This window comes from Protopterus annectens, chromosome 8.part0, assembly GCF_019279795.1.
Source record: "Protopterus annectens isolate FY-2018-M chromosome 8.part0, PAN1.0, whole genome shotgun sequence".
In the NCBI taxonomy this organism is placed as follows: Eukaryota; Metazoa; Chordata; order Ceratodontiformes; family Protopteridae; genus Protopterus; species Protopterus annectens.
Genome location: NC_056741.1, coordinates 1,661,428,879 through 1,661,449,789, shown reverse-complemented (window position 1 = coordinate 1,661,449,789; position 20,911 = coordinate 1,661,428,879).

The window sequence follows — 20,911 nt, the reverse complement described above, 5'->3', positions numbered from 1 at the left end:
AGAATGCCTGTTACACCCCAACTAGAAATTAAGAGTTAAAAAATGTGCATGAATCTGCTCAGACTTCTGGGTCAGTCAGGGTAAGTAACAGACCCAATGACCTGCCTTTTCAGCTGCCAGCCGCAGATTCTCGTCAGCTCAGCTCGGGAGACGACTGTCTCTCTCTCAAAAGAAAAAATTTATTTAATTACTCAAGACAGATGTGGTGTTTGGACATCATTCACACGTTACAGGTTTTATTTCCATACAAATGCCCCTTTCAAAGGCATGCCAGGCGTTCCTCCTCCACAAAGAAAGGAAGACCTTCTACAGCTGAATATGTTATAGCAGTGCTAAGAGACCTAGGGTATTCTGTGAACGAAATAAAGTCAGTCTAGTACCCTCTCAAGACATGCAACTAGGGATTTTTGGAAAGCAGCTACTGGAGTTCTGTACTCTCTTCTAAGCATTATCACCTTCCTATCTACTCTAAGTCTAGGGCTGGTTTGCCACAGCTGTTTTGCAAGGCATGTTGTCAGCTCCTTTTTTCTCTATTGCAAGTGTCTCCTCTCTGTGTTGCAATGCTACTATAAGCATGTTTTGCATGCGCAACAGCAACCTACAATAATTGACCATCATATCCTGCAACCAGGTGACACTGTTTTCATCAGATGGTTTAACAGAAGACATTCCTTGTCTCTGAGATGGAAGGGACCCCTCTTGGTTTTGGTTAGCACTGCCACCACTGTCATCAGATGTCATCCTTGTGTTGCACTTGAAGAGGGTCCTCCCTCATGATGAATTCCAATGAGCTGCCATTGCTGTCACTCCTTTTGAGACTACAGATCCAACTGTAAATTGCACTAGAGGAAAAAAACAGGGAAACCATTGTATTCAGAAATGAAGCTTAGAGGCTTTTTAACAATGTCATTATGGTTGTGTCCAGAAGCCAAGCCCAGCGATTCAACAACACCCTGGTTGAAGATACAACTTAGTGATTCTTTTTCTTCTAAACAGCAGCTATATTTACATTGACTTCACAATCTGAAGTGAAACTTAATGACTTAGCAACATCATGTTTTATGGACAATGCTGAGAAGTCAGCAAATGAACAGGGCAGTGAATCAAATGACTGAATATCACTTCTGGAGTCACAAACAGCAAGAACTTAAAAATGGAGTGTGTTTGAAACCAATTTTAAATGGACTACAAAAGAACAAGCCATCATCTGTGTTTGCAGTTTTGTGAAAACTCCCTTCAGACCCAACCTGCTTGATATTTGTATGGAATCATCATTGGGACAGGAATTCTGCTGTATTTCCTCCTATCATCTGAAGAAATTGGAACTGTAAGTACTGAATAGTTTTTTTTATTAGAGATAAGCGTGTTACAAAAGTTAGGGCTAGACATTCAGTTAGAAATGAAAAAAAGAACCCCAAATTGGCATTCTAAATTTGGCCTTATATGCTTATGCAAAGGCTAAATGTCAGTGTTTATTGGGTGTGTATGCACATGGTTGCCATGTATTTTGTCAACCGTTGCTTTGTTTGACAAAGTGTTCGAGATTGTCGAACATTCAGTAGTTGAATGCCCGATATCTCAATGTGCAGTTTCTTCAAGACTGGTGAGTGGGGATTGGGAGGGGGTTAGAGTGTGTATGTGTGTTTAGGTGTTAGGGTAAGGTTAGGTAAGTGTATAGGTATTGTATGTCTTAATGTGTTTGCATGTATTTTAGGATTAGGTAAGGGGTTAGATCATATGTTTATAGTGTGTGTGTGTGTGTGTGTGTGTGTGTGTGTGTGTGTGTGTGTGTGTGTGTGTGTGTGTGTGTGTGTGTGTGTCTTGTGTAATGGCACTGTGAAGGAAGTGTTTTTAAGGAATGGTATGGGATTAGGATTGGGGTGAGGCAGGGATAGTGTTTGCATGCATTATTGAGGTAATTCAGGAGAGTGGGCAGAGAAGGCATTTATACGCCTTTATCTTTGGCACCTACAGCGAAATGAGTGGTTTATTTGTTTTCTTTGTTTTGCATTAGCTTATTTTGGATAAATTGCTGGCTGTTGTGGGCACAGTATTAAATTTAGAAAAAAAAGGCTTGAGGTTTTTACAGTCCCAACTCAGGACTCGGACTCCCAACAATCTCCTTTATTTTTTTTTTACCTGCCTGCCTAATCAACAATATTTTTCAGTTTTTGGAATGGATGGGTTAAAGGCAGAAATTAAAAAGAATCAGAGAAGATATGAACTAACTTGGATTCTGATCCACACAACACAGAACAAGGAGACTAAATTTCCAGGTACATATATAGATACTAGTTTAATTTCTTAAAGATAGGGCATGGGTATCACCTTCAACTTTATAATGATTTCAAGAACAGGAGGAAGGTAGAGTATTATTTTATTTTATTTTTTTATGACAGAAAAACAAATACTTTTTTCTTTACTTTTTTGACAGCCAAATCTTTCATGGATGTGAAGGAATTATTGAATCACCATGAAAAGTGAGTGCTGCCATGTATGCAATGTTATATTATGCAAAGTGTAAAAGGACAGATATTTTAATATATATGACATTGGAAAAGCCTCTGGCATTTTTAGCTTGTTCTTTCTAAAGTTTATGTCATGTACCATGCCACCAAAAGGGTCTGGGCAGGTAAACAGAAATGAAGGCAGAGGAAACAACCATGCTTACATTGTTGAACTTATGAATAACATTTTATATCATCTTTTTGGAGTACTTGTTTGTGCATTCATGGATTATTGTGATGTCTCCCTGGTATATCATTCTTCCTGCAGCCATATTTTATCTCACAGAATAGGTGTCTGTTTAATTTAGAATGTTCTTCTCCTTGCAGTGTAGATTTCTTAGTACACTACAATGCAGTTAAGCACTATAAGCTATTAAAATTTATATCTAAATGTTTGTTGCTATCCTAAGTTGTTATAACTGCCTGTTTTATTAGTGACCAATGCATGAAATGATAAAGAAGGGGAAAGCAGAGCTTACATGATGGGCAATAAATGTGATACAATGATAAAAAGGGTCTATATCACATCGTCAAACTTGTATGTTCAAATGATGTAATATCGAACCCAAAAGTCAAAAACTGCACAATAATGAATACATAGAGCAGCGATTTTTTTCCCAGGGGAAAAAAAATCGCTGTTCCCTCACAAAAAAAAAAAAAACAAAACAAAAAACAAAACAAACAAAAAAAACCCATAAACTTTAAACTAAAACTAAAGCGGGGGGCTTCATCCCCCAACACCCTCCAGTGTGAGGGGCTGTGCCCCCCACACCCACCCTACTTAAATATACCAACTCCGAGATCACACCACAGTGGAGGAAATAGCAAAGCTCCAAAAATGGCCCACCGATTTTTTTCCCTGGGGAAAAAATTGATGTGCCGTGGCTTCGCTATTTTTGCGTTTCGGACTTTTGGTTTCGATATTACATCGTTTGAACTTATACAAGTTTGACGAAGTGATATAGACCCTGATAAAAATATATAGTAACAAAGGTGCAATGAGCATAGGTTCATAGGTGTGTAGTAGGCTAATGGCCCTGGGGTCTTTACAAGCCTAGCCATAGGATTTCCCTGGCATAGTGCCACCCGACCTTAGTTCCCTGTGCCTCTGTCAAGTAGAGCTACTGGAGTTATCCCCGGGGTGAATTTTCTGTTTCCCATACACTCATCAAGATTTCTATTGAAAAGGGTCAGCGAAGTGCTCTGCTTGACATGTATGGGAAGCCTATTCCATAGAATGGGCAGTCTCTGGGATATGAACCTGTCCCTCCAGCATGTTCTGTTAATTGTGGTAATGAGGTTGTGGTCCCTGGAGCGTGTGGTGCAGAAGGATTGGGATTTCTTTAGATGTAGCATTTCTAACAGAGCTGGGTCAGACATGGCTTTGTAAGTCAAGCAGAGATCGCCTCTAAGTAGGCAATATGAGATAGAGAATAGTTGTAGTTTTTTGAGTCTGTCCATATAGGACAAGTGTTTAAGGCCTAGGATCCTCTTTGTGAGGTACGTTTGTAGCCTCTCCAGTTGTTGCAGGTGTCTAGTGAGGTACATGCCAAATAGGGCATTGTACTCGATGATTGGCCTAATGAGGGAAGAGTAGAGGGAGACAATGACCTCTTTCTTCCTGGATACAAAGCCCTTAGTAATGAGATGTGCGACATAAAAGGACTTTCTGACCACAGTGGCAATGTGGTGATCAAAAGAGAGGTTGCTCTCAACCTGTGTTCCCAGATCTCTTATAACGCCTTCTGTGTCCAGTGGACTACCATCAATGTGGCAATTCATGGGAACAAGGTTTTTTCCCAAAGTGGATGACGACACATTTTTTGGCATTGAGCTTAAGGCCATGGTTCTGACATCAGTCGTTGGTCTCAGTGAGGCCATTTTGCAGGATGTCAACATCACTTGAGGAGTTAATAATAGCTCCCAACTTGCAATTGTCTGCAAACTTTGTAAGCCAGAGTCCCTTTGTGTTGGCCTGAACTTCAGAAGAAGTAGATGCCAAACAGGAGAGGACCCAAGACTGAACCTGTGGGACTCCACTCATGATTAGTCAGCAGTCTGACTTGGAGTTAGCTGCTTTCACACTGTGGGTTCTATCTGTGAACCAGTTTGCAACCCACCTAGTGATATAGGGGGTTGATACCTAGCTTAGTGAGTTTTTCTATGATTCCTGAGGGGGGAATGGTATCAAAAGCCTTGGCCAGGTCAAGGTAGGCTGTATGAACCACCTTGCCTTCATCCACAACACTGGTGACTGACTAAGAGAAGTCGACCAAGTTAAGCAGGCATGATCTACCCTTCACAAAACCGAACTGTGTGGGATCCAGAGTTTGGAGATTCCCTACATCCTTGTTTATCAAGTCCATGATGATGCGTTACATAGCTTTGCATATCAGGCTTGTCAGGCTAATGGGACGAAAGTTCCCAGGGTCTGTAGTCACTCCTCCTTTGTGGAAAGGGATGACTGTAGCAGTGTGCCATTCAGTAGGGACAATGCCTGAGGTGCTTTATTTCACTACCTATTCAGTTCAGTGTAGGTGAAGGGGAACATAAGTGCATTCATATGTGTGTGTGTGTGTGTGTGTGTGTGTGTGTGTGTGTGTGTGTGTGTGTGTGTGTGTGTGTGTGTGTGACACAGAGAGAGACTAGCACTTTTAATAAAGGAATGCTGTGCAAAAGGTACAATGTCATCTTAGCCTGAAAAGAAAACAAGTATCTGAATAAACAAATAATAATATTATTGGCATTTTATAGTGTCAGTGTGTGTGTGTGTGTGTGTGTGTGTGTGTGTGTGTGTGTGTGTGTGTGTGTGTGTGTGTGTGTGCGTGTGTGTGTGTGTGTGTGTGTGTGTGTGTGTGTGTGTGTGTGTAAAACTGTGAACTGTCTAGATAATTCTTGCTGCCCTTCTTTCTGGCTGTCTGCTGCAGCTGCAATGTGTGTGTAAACAGAAACAGAAAAGTATTTTATGTACCTCTCAACTTCTTTGTGCCAGAAATCTGGACATAGCCTAAAAGTAATGGGGGGGGGGCAAAGGCCCAAAAAAGGTAAAGGTTTGAAATATTGCCTTTATAAACTTAAAAAGTTGCTAGAATGACAGTATTTGTGTTTGCATGCATTTTCTGAAGAATAGGACATGTTTGGCATTATTTAGTGACTTCAATCACCAGTGCTTTGTCAGAAAACCACAAATGTTATGAGAAAAAGATGAAAAATTAGGCAAAAATCTGGACAGCTGAGAGGTATGGTGGATTAACCGGACTAGTGGATGTCTCATATTAAAATGTAATGTAAACCAAATGCATAAATGTAGTAGGTTGTCTTATTGGCTTAATGACTTTCTTTACACAATTAGCTTTTTGGAGAAGCAGGTGGTAAATAACTGCACTTGATATAGAATGTTAATGATAATGATTAGAAAGAAATTAAGAATTATAATATTGACTTGTTCTTTACTTCATAAAAATGTATATTAATACACATTCTCTTTTTCTATCAATAAATTAAATTAACACAGTACTAATATTTTAAGTGTCCCTGAATGGTCCCTATCTGATTTATTATTTCTGAATTTGTTTAAATGTAAATAAATCAAAATCAGAATCTGGGTATCAGTCATGTAGTGGACTGGTGTGTCATAGACATGACTGGTGGTGGACTGGTGTATCATGGACAGAACAGGACTGGAGATGAATCGGTGTGTCATGGACAGGACAGGACTGGAGATGGACTGGTGTGTCATGGACAGGGCAGGACTGGTGGTGGACTGGTGTGTCACAGACAGAACAGAACTGAAGGTGGACTGGTATGTCATGTAAAGGACAGGACTGGATTTGGACTGGTCTATCATGACAGGACTGGACTGGAGGTGGACTGGTGATGAACTGGTGCATCATGGACAGGACATGACCTGTGGTGGACTGGTGTGTCTTGGACAGGACAGGACTAATGGTGAACTGGTATGTCATGTACAGGACATGACTGGTGGTGGACTGGTGTGTCATGGACAGGACAGAACTAGTGGTGGACTGGTGTGTCATGGACAGGACAGGGTTGGATGTGGACTGGTGTATCAAAGACAGGATAGGACTGGAGGTGAACTAGTGTGTCATGGACAGGACAGGACTAGTGGTGGACTGGTGTGTCATGGACAGGACTTGACTTGTGGTGGACTGGAGTATCATGGACAGGACTGGTGGTGGACTTATGTGTCATGGATAGGACTGGACTTGTGGTGGATGCTAGTGTCATGGACAGGACTGGACTGGTGATGGACTGTTGTGTCATGGACAGGGCTGGTAGTGGTCTGATATGTCATGGACAGGACTGGACTGGTCATGGACTTGAGTGTCATGGACAGGACAGAACTGTTGGTGGACTGGTGTGTCATTGACAGGACAGGACTGGTAGTGGTGGTGGAGTGTTGTGTCATGGACATGACAGGTGGTGGACTGATGCATCATGGATAGGACTGGACTGGTGGTGGACACGAGTATTATGGATAGGACAGTACTGGTGATGGACTTGTGTGTCATGGATGGGACACGACTTGTGGTGGACTGGTGTGTCATGGACAGGACAGGACTAGAGGTGGACTGGTGTGTGATGGACAAGACTGGAGGTGAACTGGTCTGTCATGGACAGGGCAGGACTGGTGCTGGATTGCTGTATCATGGACAGGACAGGGCTATTGGTGGACTGGTGTTTCATAGACAGGAATGGACTGATAAAGTGATGTGTCATGGACAGGATTGGACTGGTGGTGGACTGGTGTGTCATGGACAGAGCTGGTAGTGAACTGATGTGTCATGGACAGTACTGGAGTGGTCATGGACTCGAGTGTCATGGACAGGACAGGACTGTTGGTGGACTGGAGTATTATGGATAGGACGGGACTGGTAATGGACTGGTGTGTCATGGATGGGACAGGACTTGTGGTGGACTTGTGTGTCATAGACAGGACAGGGCTGAAGGTGGACTGGTGTATCATGGACAGGACTGGTGGTGGACTGATGCATCATGGATAGGACTGGATTGGTGGTGGACTCGAATATTATGGATAGGACAGGACTGGTGTGTCATGGATGGGACATGACTTGTGGTGGACTGGTGTGTCATGGACAGGACAGGACTGGAGGTGGACTGGTGTATCATTGACAGGACTGGAGGTGGATTGGTGTGTCATGGACAGGACAAGACTGGTGATGGACTGGTGTGTCATGGACAGAACAGGACTAGTGGTGAGTCATGGACAGGACTAGACTGGTGGACTGATGTGTCATGGACAGGACTGGACTAGTGGTGGACTGGTGTGTCATGGACAGGGCTGGTGGTGGACTGATGTGTCATGGACAGGACATGACTGGTGGTAGTGGACTGGAGTGTCATGGACAGGACTGGTGGTGGACTGATCCATCATGCACAGGACTGAACTGGTGGTGGTCTGGAGTATCATGGGCAGGACAGGACTGTTGGTGGACTGGTGTGCCATGGACAGGACAGAAATGGTGGTAGTGGACTGGTTTGTCATGGACAGGACAGGACTGGTGGTGGACTACTGCATCATGGACAGGACAGGATAGACTGGAGTGGACTGGGGTATCATGGACAGGACTGGTAGTGGACTGATGCATCATGGACAGGACAGGATAGACTGGAGTGGACTGGTGTATCACGGACAGGACTGGACTGGTGGTGGATGATAGTGTCATGGACAGGTCTTTTGGTGGACTGATGTGTAATTGATAGGACAGGACTGGTGATGGTGGACTGGTGTGTCATGGACAGGACTGTTAATGGACTGATGTGTCACTGATAGGACTGGACTGGTGATGGTTGATTGGTGTGTCATGGACAGGACTGGTGATGGACTGGTGTGTCTTGGATGGGACAGGACTTGTGGTGGACTATTGTGTTATGTACAAGAAAGGACTAGTGGTGGACTGGTGTGTCATGGACAGGACTGGTGGTGGACAGATGTGTCATGGACATGCAGGACTGGTGGTGGACTGGTGTGTCATAGGCAGAACAGGACTGAAGGTAGACTAGTATGTCATGGAAAGGACAGAAATGGATGTGCACTGATATATTATTACAGGACTGGACTGGAGGTGGACTGGTGGTGAACTGGTGCATCATGGACAGGACATGAGTGATGGTGGACTGGTGTGTCATGGGCAGGACAGGACTAGTGGTGGACTGGTGTGTCATGGACAGGGCAGGGCTGGGTGTGGACTGGGTGTATCATGGACAGGACAGAATAGGACTGTGGTGGGCTGGAGAGTCATGGATAGGACAGAACTTCTGGACTGGTGTGTCATGGATATGCTAGGACTGAAGGTGGACTGGTGTGTCAGGGACTGCACTATAGGTGAACTGGTGTGTCATAGACAGGACAGGACTAGTGGTGGACTGGTGTGTCATGGACAGGACTGGACTGGTGATGGTCTGGAGTGTCATGGGCAGGACTGTTGGTGGACTGATGTGTCAATGACAGGACTGGACTGGCTGTGGACTCAAGTGTCATGGACAGGACAAGACTGTTGGTGGACTGGTGTGTCACTGACAGTACAGTACAATACTGGTGGTCTTCTGGTGTGTCATGGATAGGACTGGTGGTGGACTGATGCATCATGGATAGCACTGGACTAGTGTATCATGGACAGGACTGGAGGTGGACTGGTGTGTCATGGAAAGGACAGGACTGGTGGTGGACTGGTGTGTCATGGACAGAACAGGACTAGTGGTGGACTGGTGTATCATGGACAGGACTGGAGGTGGACTGGTGTGTCATGGAAAGGACAGGACCGGTGGAGGACTGGTGTGTCATGGACAGAACATGACTACTGGTGGACTGGTGTGTCATGGACAGGACTGGACTGGTGGACTGATGTGTCATGGACAGGACATGACTGGTGGAGGTGGACTAGTGTGTCATGGACTGGACTGGTGGTGAACTGATGCATCATTGACAGGACTGGACTGGTGGTTGTCCCAAGTATCATGGACAAGACAGGTCTGTTGGTGGACTAGTGTGTCATGGACAGGACAGGACTGGTTGTGGTGGACTGGTGTGTAATGGACAGGACAGGACTGGTGGTGGACTGGTGTATCATGGACAGGACAGGATAGACTAGAGTGGACTGTTGTATCATGGACTGGAGCTGGACTGCTGTGTCATGGACAAGACATGACTAGTGGTGGCCTGGTTTGTCATGGACAGTGCAGTTCTGTATGTGGACTGGTGTATCATGGACAGAACAGATTAGGACTGGTGGTGGGCTGGATAATCATGGACAGGACTATTGGTGGACTGGTGTGGCATGGACAGGACTGGACTGGTAGTGGACTGGAGTGTTAGGGACAGGACTCTTGGTGGCCTGATGTATCATGGATAGGACTGGACTGGTGGTGGCGGACTGGTGTGTCATGGACAGGACTGGCATTGGACTGATGCATCATGGATAGGTGAACTGGTGGTGGACTTGAGTGTTATGAATAGGACAGAACTGGTGGTGGCTGGTGTTTCATGGACAGGACAGGACTGGATGTGGACTGCTGTATTATGGATAGGACTGGACTGGCGGTGGACTCGAGTGTTATGGATAAGACAGAACTGGTGGTGGACTGGTGTGTCATGGACAAGGCAGGACTAATGGTGGGCTGGTGTGTCATGAATAGGATAGGGCTGGATGTGGACTGGTGTATCATGGACAGTACAGAATAGGACTGGTGGTGGGCTGGAGAGTCCTGGACAGGACAGTACTTGTGGTGGACTGGTGTGTCATGGATAGGACTGGTGGTGGACTGATGCATCATGGACAGTATTGGACTGGTGGTGGTCTCAAGTATCATGGACAGGACAGCACTGGGGTGGACTGATGCCTCATGAATAAGACTGGACTGATGGTAGACTTGATTATTATGGCTAGGACAGGACTTGTGGTGGACTGGTGCGTTATGTACAGGACAGGACTGTTACTGGATTGGTGTGTCATTGACAGGGCAGGACTGGTGGTGGTGGACTGGTGTGTCATGGACAGGACTGGTGGTGGACTCATGCATCATGGACAGTACTGGACTGGTGGTGGTCTCGAGTATCATGGACAGGACAGTACTAGTGGTGGACTGGTGTGTCATAAACAGGGCAGGGCTGGGTGTGGACTGGTGTATTATGGAGAAGTCTATAGGTGAACTGGTGTGTCATGGACAGGACAGGACTAGTGGTTTACTGGTGATGGACTGGAATGTCATGGACAGGACTGTTGGTGAACTGATGTGTCATGGACAGGACTGGGTTGGCTATGGAATTGAGTGTCATGGACAGGACAGGTCTGTTGGTAGACTTGTGTGTCATTGACAGTACAGTACTGGTGTTGGTGTACTGGTGTATCATGGACAGGACCAGAGGTGGACTAATGCATTCTGGACAGGATAGGACTGGTGGTGGACTGGTGTCATGGACAGAACAGGACTAGTGGTAGACTGGTTTGTCATGGACAGGACTGGACTTGTGGACTGAAGTGGTGCTGGACTGGTGTGTCATGGAGAGGGCTGGTGGTGGACTGATGTGTCATGGACAGAACATGTCTGGTGGAGGTGGACTGGTGTGTCATGGACAGGACATGACTGGTGGTGGACTGGCATATCATGGATGGGACAGGATAGACTGGAGTGGACTGGTGTATCATGGACAGGACTGGAGCTTGACTGGCGTGTCATGGACTGGACAGGACTAGTGGTGGACTGGTGTGTCATGGACATGACAGGGCTGTATGTGGACTGGTGTATCATGGACAGGAGGGAATAGGACTGGTGGTGGTCTGGATAGTTATGTAGAGGACAGGACTATTAGTGGACTGGTGTGTCATGGACAGGAGGAAAGAAATGCATGATGGATGGGACTGGACTGTGGTGGTGGTGACTTATTTATTTGGATAGGGCAGGACTTGTGGTGGACAGGACTATTAGTGGACTGGTGTGTCATGGACAGGCAGTTCTGGTGGTGGGCTGGTGTGTCATAGATAGAACAGGACTGAAGGTGGACTGGGATGTCATGGAAAGGACAGGAGTAGATGTGGACTGGTGTATCATGACAGGACTGGACTGGAGGTGGACTGGTGGTGAACTGGTCCATCATGGACAGGACATGACTGGTGGTGGACTAGTTTGTGATGGACAGGATAGGACTAGTGGTGGACTGGTGTGTCATGGACAGGGCAGGGCTGGATGTGGACTGGTGTGTCATGGACAGGACAAAATAGAGCAGGTGGTGGGCTGGAGAGTCATGGACAGGACAGGACCTGCGATGTACTGGTTTATCATGGACAGGATAGGAATGGAGGTGGACTGGTGTGTCAGGGATAGGACTTTAGAAGAACTAGTGTGTCATGGATAAGACAGGACTAGTGGTGGACTGGTGTGTCATGGACAGGAGTGGACTAGTGGTTGACTGGAGTGTCATGGACATAACTGGTGGTGGACTGATATGTCATGGATGGGACTGGACTGTTGGTGGACTCTAGTGTCATGGACAGGACTGGACTGGTGGTGGACTCTAGTGTTATGGACAGGACTGGTGTATCATTGATAGGACAGGACTGATGATGGTGGACTGGTGTATCATGGACAGGGCAGAATAGGACTGGTGGTGGGCTGGATAGTCATGGACAGGGCAGGCCTTGTGGTGGACTGGTGTGTCATGGACAGGATAGAACTGGAGGTGGACTAGTGTGTCAGGGACAGGACCCTAAGTGAACTGGTGTGTCATGGACAGGAAAGGACTAGTGGTGGACTGATGTGTCATGGACAGGACTAGACTAGTGGTGGACTGGAGTGTCATGGACTGGACAGTTGGTGGAATGATGTGTCATGGACAGGACTGGACTGGTGGTGGACTTGAGTGTCATGGACAGGACAGGGCTGTTGGTAGATTGATGTTTCATTGACAGGACAGGACTGGTGGTGGTGTACTAGTTTGTCATGGATAGGACTGGTGGTGGACTGATGAATCATGGATAGGACTGGACTGTTGGTGGACTCATGTATTATGGATAGAACAGGACTGGTGTGTCATGGATGAGACACAACTTGTGGTGGACTGGTGTGTTATGGACAGGACAGGACGAGATGTGGACTGGTGTATCATGGACAGGACTGGAGGAGGACTGGTGTGTCATGGAAAGGACAGGACTGGTGGTGGACTGGTGTGTCAAGGACAGAACAGGACTAGTGGTGGAATGGTGTGTCATGGACAGGACTGGACTGGTGGACTGACGTGTCATGGACAGGACTGGACTGGTGTGTCATGGACAGGGCTGGTGTTGGATTGATGAGTCATGGACTGGACATAATGGTGGTGGTGGACTGGTGTGTCCTGGACAGGACTGGTTGACATGATGCATCAGGGACTGGACTGGGTTGGTGGTCTTGTGTATCGTGGACAGGACTGTTGGTGGAATGGTGTGTCATGGACAGAACAGGACTGGTGGTGGTGGACTGGTGTACCATGAACAGGACAGGACTGGTGGTGGACTGGTGTATCATGGACAGGATGGGAGCTGGACTGGTGTGTCATGGACAGGACAGGGCTAGTGGTGGACTGGTGTGTCATGGACAGGACAAGACTGGTGGTGGTGGACTGGTGTGTCATGGACAGGACTGGCGGTGGACTGATGTGTCATGGATGAAACAGGACTGGTGGTGGTGGACTGGTGTGTCATGGGCAGTACTGGTGGTGGACTGGCGGTGGAGTCGAGTATCCTGGACAGGTTAGGAATGTTGGTGGACTGGTTTGTCATGGGCAAGACAGGACTGATAGTGGACTGGTGTATCATGGATAGGACAGACTGAATTGGACTGGTGTATCATGGACTGGGCTGGAGCTGGACTAGTATGTCAGTGACAAGACTGGTGGTGGACTGGTGTTTCATAGACAGGGACAGTGGTGGACTGAGGTGTCAAGAAAAGGACTGGACTGGTGGTGGACTAGAGTGTCATAGACAGGACTGGTGGACTGATGTGTCATGGACAGGACTGGACTGGTGGTGGACTGGTGTATCATGGACAGGACAGGACTGGTGGTGGACTGGTTTGTCATGGACAGGACTGGTCGTGGACTGATGTGTCATGGACTGGACTGAACTAGTAGTGGACTCAAGTGTTCTCAACAGGACAGAACTGTTGGACTGGTGTGTCATGGACAGGACTGGTGATGGACTGATGTATTATGGCTATGAGTGGACTTGTGGTGGATTAGAGTGTTATGGATAGGACAGGACTAGTGGTGGACTGGTGTGTGATGGACAGGACAGGACTGGTGGTTGAGCAGTATGTCATGCACATGACTGGACTGGAGGTGGACTGGTGTGTCATGGACAGGACTGGAGGTGGTGTGGTGTGTCATGGACAGGACAAGACTGATGGTGGACTGGTGTTTCATAGACAAGGACATGGTGGACTGATGTGTTAAGAAAAGGACTGGACTGGTGGTGGACTAGTGTGTCATAGACAGGACTGGACTGGTGGACTGATGTGTCATGGACAAGACTGGACTGGTGTGCCATGGACAGGGATGGTTGTGGACTGATGTGTCATGGATATGACTGGATTGGTGGTGGACTCGAGCGTCATGGACAGGACAGGACTGTTTGTTGACTGGTGTGTCATGGATAGGACTGACTGGACTGGTGGTGGTGAACTGGTGTGTCATAGACAGGACTGGTGGTGGACTTGAGTATTATGGATAGGGTAGGGCTTGTGATGGACTGGTGTGTCATGGAAAGGACAGGACGTGGGGTGGACTGGTGTTTCATGGACAGGACAGGACTGGAGGTGGACTGGTGTATCATTGACAAGACTGGTGGTGGACTGGTGTATCATTGACAAGACTGGTGGTGGACTGATGCATCATGAATAGGACTGGACTGGTGGTGGACTCAAGTGTTATGGATAGGACAGAACTGGTGGTGGACTGGTGTGTCATGGACAGGACAGGACTAGAGGTGGACTGGTGTATCATGGATAGGACAGGGCTGGATGTGGACTTGTGTATCACGGACAGGATAGGACTGGAGGTGGACTCTAGTGTCATGGACAGGACTTTTGTTGGACTGATGTGTCATTTATAGGACAGGACTGGTGATGGTGGACTGGTGTGTCATGGACAGGACTGATGATGGACTGATGCATCATGGATAGGACTAGACTGGTGGTGGACTCGAGTATTTTGGATAGAGCAGGACTGGTGTTGGACTGGTGTGTCTCGGACTGGACAGGACTTTTGGTGGACTGATGTGTCATGTACAAGACAGGACTAGTGGTGGACTGGTGTGTGATGGACAGGACTGGTGGTGGACTGATGTGTCATGGACAGGCAGGACTGGTGGTGGACTGGTGTTTCATAGACAGAACAGGACTGAAGGTGGACTGGGATATCATGGAAAAGACAGGAGTGGATGTGCACTGGTGTATTATGACAGGACTGGACTGGAGGTGGACTGGTGGTAAACTGGTGCATCATGGACAGAACATGACTGGTGGTGGATTGGTGTGTCATGGACAGGACAGGACAAGTGATGAACTGGTGTGTGATGGACAGGGCAGGGCTGTGTGTGTGGGTATCATGGACAGGACTGTAGGTGAACTGGTGTGTGATGGACAGGGCAGGAATAGTGGTGAACTGGTGATGGACTGGGGTGTCACAGACAGGACTGTTGGTGGACTGATGTGTCATGCACAGGACTGGACTGGCTGTGGACTCGAGTGTCATGGACAGGACAGGACTGTTGGTAGAGTGATGTGTTATTGACAGTACAGTGTTGGTTTTGGTGTACTGGTGTATCATGCACAGGACTGAAGGTGGACTGTTGTGTCATGGACAGGACAGGAATGGTAATGGACTGGAGTCATGGACATAACAGGACTAGTGGTGGACTGGTGTGTCATGGACAGGACTGGACTGCTGGACTGATATACAATGGACAAGACTGGAGTGGTTCTGGACTGGTATGTCATGGACAGGACTAGTGATGGACTGGTGTGTCATGGACAGGACTGGAATAGTAGTGCATTGGAGTGCCATGGACAGAACTGGTGGTGGACTGATGTGTCAAGGATGGGACTGGACTGGTGGTGGATTCTTGTGTCATGGACAGGACTGGACTGGTAGTGGACTCTACTGTCATGGACAGGACTGTTGCAGGGCTGGTGTGTCATTGATAGGACAGAACTGGTGATGGTGGACTGGTGTATCATGGACAGGGCTGGTGGTGGACTGTTGCATCATGGATAGGACTGGACTGGTGGTGGACTCAAGTATTATGGATAGGGCAGGACTGGTGTTGAACTGGTGTGTCATGGGTGGGACAGGACTTGGGGTGGACCAGTGTGTCCTGGACAGGACTGGTGGTAGACTGATGTGGCATGGACAGGACAGGACTGGTGGTGGACTGGTGTGTCATAGACAGAGTAGGACTGAAGATGGACAGGTATGTCATGTCATGGAAAGGACAGGAGTGGACGTGGACTGGTGTATCATGACATGAATGGAGGTGGACTGGTGGTGAACTGGTGCATTATGGACATGACATGACTGGTGGTGGACTAGCATGTGATAGACAAGACAGGACTAGTGGTGGACTGGTGTATCATGGACAGGACAGAATAGGACTGGTAGTGGGCTGGAGAATCATTGACAGGACAGGACATGTAGTGGACTGGTGTGTCATGGACAGGATTGGACTAGAGGTGGACTAGTGTGCCAAGGACAGGAATCTAGGTGAAAGCGTGTGTCATGGACAGAACAGGACTAGTGGTAGACTGGTTTGTCATGGACAGGACTGGACTTGTGGACTGAAGTGGTGCTGGACTGGTGTGTCATGGAGATGGCTGGTGGTGGACTGATGTGTCATGGACAGAACATGTCTGGTGGAGGTGGACTGGTGTGTCATGGACAGGACATGACTGGTGGTGGACTGGCATATCATGGATGGGACAGGATAGACTGGAGTGGACTGGTGTATCATGGACAGGACTGGAGCTTGACTGGCATGTCATGGACTGGACAGGACTAGTGGTGGACTGGTGTGTCATGGACATGACAGGGCTGTATGTGGACTGGTGTATCATGGACAGGAGGGAATAGGACTGGTGGTGGTCTGGATAGTTATGGAGAGGACAGGACTATTAGTGGACTGGTGTGTCATGGACAGGACTGGATGGTGGTGGACTGGAGTGTCATGGACAGGACTGGAAGTGGAGTAATGCATGATGGATAGGACTGGACTGGTGGTGGACTTGAGTATTTTGGATAGGGCAGGACTTGTGGTGGACTGGTGTGTCATGTACAAGAAAGGACTAGTGGTGGACTGGTGTGTGATGGACAGGACTGGTGGTGGACTGACGTGTCATGGACAGGCAGTTCTGGTGGTGGGCTGGTGTGTCATAGATAGAACAGGACTGAAGGTGGACTGGGATGTCATGGAAAGGACAGGAGTAGATGTGGACTGGTGTATCATGACAGGACTGGACTGGAGGTGGACTGGTGGTGAACTGGTCCATCATGGACAGGACATGACTGGTGGTGGACTAGTTTGTGATGGACAGGATAGGACTAGTGGTGGACTGGTGTGTCATGGATAGGGCAGGGCTGGATGTGGACTGGTGTGTCATGGACAGGACAAAATAGAGCAGGTGGTGGGCTGGAGAGTCATGGACAGGACAGGACCTGTGATGTACTGGTTTATCATGGACAGGATAGGAATGGATAAAAAACAACAGAAAGCACTTGAAAGCACCAACAAACACCAAACAAGTGCTACGAGCCAAAGGAAAGGATAGGAATGGAGGTGGACTGGTGTGTCAGGGATAGGACTTTAGAAGAACTAGTGTGTCATGGATAAGACAGGACTAGTGGTGGACTGGTGAGTCATGGACAGGAGTGGACTAGTGGTTGACTGGAGTGTCATGGACATAACTGGTGGTGGACTGATATGTCATGGATGGGACTGGACTGTTGGTGGACTCTAGTGTCAACGACAGGACTGGACTGGTGGTGGACTCTAGTGTTATGGACAGGACTGGTGTATCATTGATAGGCAGGACTGATGATGGTGGACTGGTGTATCATGGACAGGGCAGAATAGGACTGGTGGTCAGCTGGATAGTCATGGACAGGGCAGGCCTTGTGGTGGACTGGTGTGTCATGTACAGGATAGAACTGGAGGTGGACTAGTGTGTCAGGGACAGGACCCTAAGTGAACTGGTGTGTCATGGACAGGAAAGGACTAATGGTGGACTGATGTGTCATGGACAGGACTAGACTAGTGGTGGACTGGAGTGTCATGGACTGGACAGTTGGTGGAATGATGTGTCATGGACAGGACTGGACTGGTGGTGGACTTGAGTGTCATGGACAGGACAGGGCTGTTGGTAGACTGATGTTTCATTGACAGGACAGGACTGGTGGCGGTGTACTAGTTTGTCATGGATAGGACTGGTGGTGGACTGATGAATCATGGATAGGACTGGACTGTTGGTGGACTCAAGTATTATGGATAGAACAGGACTGGTGTGTCATGGATGAGACACAACTTGTGGTGGACTGGTGTGTTATGGACAGGACAGGACGAGATGTGGACTGGTGAATCATGGACAGGACTGGAGGAGGACTGGTGTGTCATGGAAAGGACAGCACTGGTGGTGGACTGGTGTGTCAAGGACAGAACAGGACTAGTGGTGGACTGGTGTGTCATGGACAGGACTGGACTGGTGGACTGACATGTCATGGACAGGACTGGACTGGTGTGTCATGGACAGTGCTGGTGGTGGACTGATGAGTCATGGACTGGACATAATGGTGGTGGTGGACTGGTGTGTCCCGGACAGGACTGGTGGACATGATGCATCAGGGACTGGACTGGGTTGGTGGTCTTGTGTATCATGGACAGGACTGTTGGTGGAATGGTGTGTCATGGACAGAACAGGACTGGTGGTGGTGGACTGGTGTGCCATGAACAGGACAGGACTGGTGGTGGACTGGTGTATCATGGACAGGACGGGAGCTGGACTGGTGTGTAATGGACAGGACAGGGCTAGTGGTGGACTGGTGTGTCATGGGCAGGACAAGACTGGTGGTGGTGGACTGGTGTGTCATGGACAGGACTGGCGGTGGACTGATGTGTCATGGATGAAACAGGACTGGTGGTGGTGGACTGGTGTGTCATGGACAGTACTGGTGGTGGACTGGCGGTGGAGTCGAGTATCCTGGACAGGTTAGGAATGTTGGTGGACTGGTTTGTCATGGGCAAGACGGGAATGATAGTGGACTGGTGTATCATGGATAGGACAGACTGAATTGGACTGGTGTATCATGGACTGGGCTGGAGCTGGACTAGTATGTCAGGGACAAGACTGGTGGTGGACTGGTGTTTCATAGACAGGGACAGTGGTGGACTGAGGTGTCAAGAAAAGGACTGGACTGGTGGTGGACTAGAGTGTCATAGACAGGACTGGTGGACTGATGTGTCATGGACAGGACTGGACTGGTGCTGGACTGGTGTATCATGGACAGGACAGGATTGGTGGTGGACTGGTTTGTCATGGACAGGACTGGTCGTGGACTGATGTGTCATGGACTGGACTGAACTAGTAGTGGACTCAAGTGTTCTCAACAGGACAGAACTGTTGGACTGGTGTGTCATGGACAGGACTGGTGATGGACTGATGTATTATGGCTATGAGTGAACTTGTGGTGGATTAGAGTGTTATGGATAGGACAGGACTAGTGGTGGACTGGTGTGTGATGGACAGGACAGGACTGGTGGTTGAGCAGTATGTCATGCACATGACTGGACTGGAGGTGGACTGGTGTGTCATGGACAGGACTGAAGGTGGTGTGGTGTGTCATGGACAGGACAAGACTGATGGTGGACTGGTGTTTCATAGACAGGGACATGGTGGACTGATGTGTTAAGAAAAGGACTGGACTGGTGGTGGACTAGTGTGTCATAGACAGGACTGGACTGGTGGACTGATGTGTCATGGACAAGACTGGACTGGTGTGTCATGGACAGGGATGGTTGTGGACTGATGTGTCATGGATATGACTGGATTGGTGGTGGACTCGAGTGTCATGGACAGGACAGGACTGTTTGTTGACTGGTGTGTCATGGATAGGACTGACTGGACTGGTGGTGGTGAACTGGTGTGTCATAGACAGGACTGGTGGTGGACTTGAGTATTATGGATAGGGTAGGGCTTGTGATGGACTGGTGTGTCATGGAAAGTACAGGATGTGGGTTGGACTGGTGTTTCATGGACAGGACAGGACTGGAGGTGGACTGGTGTATCATTGACAAGACTGGTGGTGGACTGGTGTATCATTGACAAGACTGGTGGTGGACTGATGCATCATGAATAGGACTGGACTGGTGGTGGACTCAAGTGTTATGGATAGGACAGAACTGGTGGACTGGTGTGTCATGGACAGGACAGGACTAGAGGTGGACTGGTGTATCATGGATAGGACAGGGCTGGATGTGGACTTGTCTATCACGGACAGGATAGGACTGGAGGTGGACTCTAGTGTCATGGATAGGACTTTTGTTGGACTGATGTGTCATTTATAGGACCGGACTGGTGATGGTGGACTGGTGTGTCATGGACAGGACTGATGATGGACTGATGCATCATGGATAGGACTAGACTGGTGGTGGACTCGAGTATTTTGGATAGAGCAGGACTGGTGTTGGACTGGTGTGTCTCGGACTGGACAGGACTTTTGGTGGACTGATGTGTCATGTACAAGACAGGACTAGTGGTGGACTGGTGTGTGATGGACAGGACTGGTGGTGGACTGATGTGTCATGGACAGGCAGGACTGGTGGTGGACTGGTGTGTCATAGACAGAACAGGACTGAAGGTGGACTGGGATATCATGGAAAAGACAGGAGTGGATGTGCACTGGTGTATTATGACAGGACTGGATAGAGGTGGACTGGTGGTAAACTGGTGCATCATGGACAGGACATGACTGGTGGTGGATTGGTGTGTCATGGACAGGACAGGACAAGTGATGGACTGGTGTGTGATGGACAGGGCAGGGCTGTGTGTGGACTGGTGTATCATGGACAGGACTGTAGGTGAACTAGTGTGTCATGGACAGGACAGGAATAGTGGTGAACTGGTGATGGACTGGGGTGTCACAGACAGGACTGTTGGTGGACTGATGTGTCATGGACAGGACTGGACTGGCTGTGGACTCGAGTGTCATGGACAGGACAGGACTGTTGGTAGAGTGGTGTGTTATTGACAGTACAGTGTTGGTTTTGGTGTACTGGTGTATCGTGCACAGGACTGAAGGTGGACTGTTGCATCATGGACAGGACAGGAATGGTAATGGACTGGAG